The sequence below is a fragment of the Diachasma alloeum genome, unplaced genomic scaffold (assembly GCF_001412515.2).
Source record: "Diachasma alloeum isolate Michigan unplaced genomic scaffold, Dall2.0 Dall_scaffold_00521, whole genome shotgun sequence".
Taxonomy (NCBI): Eukaryota; Metazoa; Arthropoda; class Insecta; order Hymenoptera; family Braconidae; genus Diachasma; species Diachasma alloeum.
The window spans coordinates 518225-521119 of record NW_021680653.1 but is presented as its reverse complement, the minus strand read 5'-3'; the positions used below and the strand labels follow the sequence as shown (position 1 = coordinate 521119).

At 41.3% G+C, this 2895-nt stretch overlaps 1 non-coding gene across 1 annotated transcript; it reads left to right on the top strand.

Annotated features, from left to right (window-relative positions):
• Positions 1-593: 593 nt before the first annotated feature.
• On the top strand, positions 594-667 carry Trnam-cau. The gene has a single exon. It is a non-coding gene; the product is annotated as a tRNA-Met (tRNA).
• Positions 668-2895: the final 2228 nt, after the last annotated feature.

Here is a 2895-nt window from a genome sequence, read left to right as displayed (position 1 = left end):
TTTTTAACCCCTCAAGGACGGCGTTCTTTTAACACTCATCTCGCCGTGTGCTAAATAATAGTGCAATTTACTCATTTCGAATAGCCCAAAAAAGATATAAAGTAGAACTAATCATAGTCGAGCGATTAGTCTTGACCAGGGCTGCCTATGATACCGAGACTAGTTCGGTCTCGTCTCGTATCGTCTCAGCATCGGTTCATAAAACCAAAACGATATCACGTCAAGAATTTTTGAGATGATACCGCGATGGCTTCATGACTCTTCATCCTAAAGCAATTTCATCACGACAATTTATCACACAGTAACTCATCACATAGACAATTGGACACTCAGACAACTCACCGTATAGACAACTCAACACCTAGACAACTCATCACACAGATAATTCATCATTCACCTGATTTGAAACTCAGAAACTTTGACTTTCTTTCAAACCCTCCTACCTCATCCAAATCCTATTCAATTAATTTCCTATGACGTCACAAAGATATGGAACGCTATATAAATTCCCTTCTTTAATGAAAAATGAATGTCGTAAGAAGGACAGCGGAGCTCAATATGTACAAGAAATTTGAAAGGAAGAAATGGCTAGGAGCCGGATAGCTCAGTTGGGAGAGCACCCGATGCATAATCGGAAGGTCCCGGGTTCAAATCCCGGTCTGGACTATCCATTTTTTTCAGTAAATATTGCTTGTTAATTCATATTGAGAATAATCCCGGATACCCTCCTACCTCATTCAAATCCTATCCAATTAATTTCCTATGATGTCACAAAGATGTGGAACGCTATATAAATTCCCTTCCTTAATGACTTTCGTTCTTTGGCTTTCTTTGGACTCATGACTTTGTTACGAATGATTACAGTTAGTTGTGAAATAGTATATTAGAGTACGAGGTGTGAAATACCGTTTTCGACGGATGTGAAGTTTACAGGCCGAGCCGAAGGCGAGGTCTGTACTTACATTCGTATTGTATTGAATTGTATATATGATGAATAGTCCTGACATCTACCGCGATGATATTCGCGTAAACAATTGTTTGCTCTTAAGAGTCTCAGGGAGACCGTTAATTTTTCGGTTCTCTCATTGGTTGCAATCTACGGGTTTTAAAGGGAGAGTTGATAGATAGGGAAAGTCGACTAATGCAAGAGGAAAAATAGCCAGAAGTCGTCAGTTGGATAACGAAAACTTCCCACAGATATTTAGAAAAATCTTAAAGTCGAATCTCGCATGGGTCAAATGTTTCAAGAGCCATACCTGCAAGGGTACCTCGCGAGGGTCAAATGTCGTGCGGGTCACATCGTGCAAAAATGAAACGTCGCAAGGAACATACCTCACAAGTTTGTGCCGAGTGGGGGTCAAACATCGCAAGGATCTTAACTCGGATTTGACCACAAATTCCAATTCGAGAGGGAGACAGGTCAATCAAAAGAGTCGAAGGATTGAAAAAGTGAAACAAAAAACCTTCTGATTCTTTTGCTCGATTTATGATCCTCCGTAGCTCTCTCCGTTGGCCCTCGTGCTCGGTTGATCCTGAAAATTCTCTTAACTGCCTCAATCATGCAAATCTTGTGATCGTTTGATCCCTCCGAGGTCCAACTCTTGCGACGTACGACTCTTGTGATCCCAGAGCATTGCGATGAATCGCCCTTGCGACTTTTGACCCTCACGAGGCGTGAACTTTGCGACGTATGATCCTTGTGGGGTTTAATCTACCTGATCTTAAACTGAGACGTAAAATTTTGCTCTTCTCTCAACTGAACGAGACCAACAAAACGAGACAAGACTAAATTTCAATTTTCGATACTCAGGCGAGACCGAGACGAGAGGAGACCGAGGCGAAACCATCCTGCCGGGAGACCGAGACGAGACTCCCAAATCTCGCCTCGCCTCGTCTCGTGGGCAGCCCTAGTCTTCACAATAATGTTGGCACAAATATATGAAGTTCTATACTTTTGGAAATATTTAACTTTGAAAAAGGACGTGCACTCACGCGTAGGTCCATGTGTGGTATGGACGCCAGGCTTTAGGGGTTAATTATCGAATCACCTCGATATTAGGAAGAATCAGTTAATTGATCTTTTTTGTAGAAAATTTTCTCAACAATCGGAAAGAATCTTAGAAAATTTTGCTCCTGAATAACAAGATGACGAGTTAGAAGATATTGTTTCTGTCTAAATCGAATCGGTTGCAGTCATGGAAAACGAAGTGAGTAGGCTATTTGGTTGCCAATAGAATCTTGTGTGACAACTCGGAATGATTTTGAAATAGATAATTGTGAAGTCGAATAGAAAACACGTTTATTCCTCGAGTGTCCCAAAGTTCATTTATAAATGGGAAGTCATAAAAATGCCCGATTTTCCTCAGCTATTTAGACTCGTCTAGCGAACATGACTCGAAAAATCAACGAATCGTTTTTATTCTATTGGTATGACATTTCACATTTCTCTCTCGCCCGTGTAGTGAAGGAATATGAGAGGGTGAACGCGAGTGGTAGAATGACGACTGATGGAGGTCGAATGAGTGACTGGTAGTTCTGCGGTATTTCTCCTCCTGATCCGGTAAAATGAGGCATTCAGAGGACGACGTCGGTCAACCGGAAATGCTTATCGGCGTTGAAGAGAAGTATAACCGGAAAAAATGTGAAAAATAAGAGAATTAAGTTTTGGGATGATACGAAACTACGTCAAAAATGAGAATTTCAAAAGTGTAGAGGGAGTTTAGACTCCCGCCCATCCCAATTATAACAGGGTGTATAGTACCGGATGTTTCCAGTACGAAAGAGGAAACAATTAATTGTAATTGATACCGCGAAACATCGTGGGCGGTGTTGAATGTAAGTTAAATAACCCTTCAGCGGACGTAACAGATGTGACTTGCCTTTTTTATCCTTCGC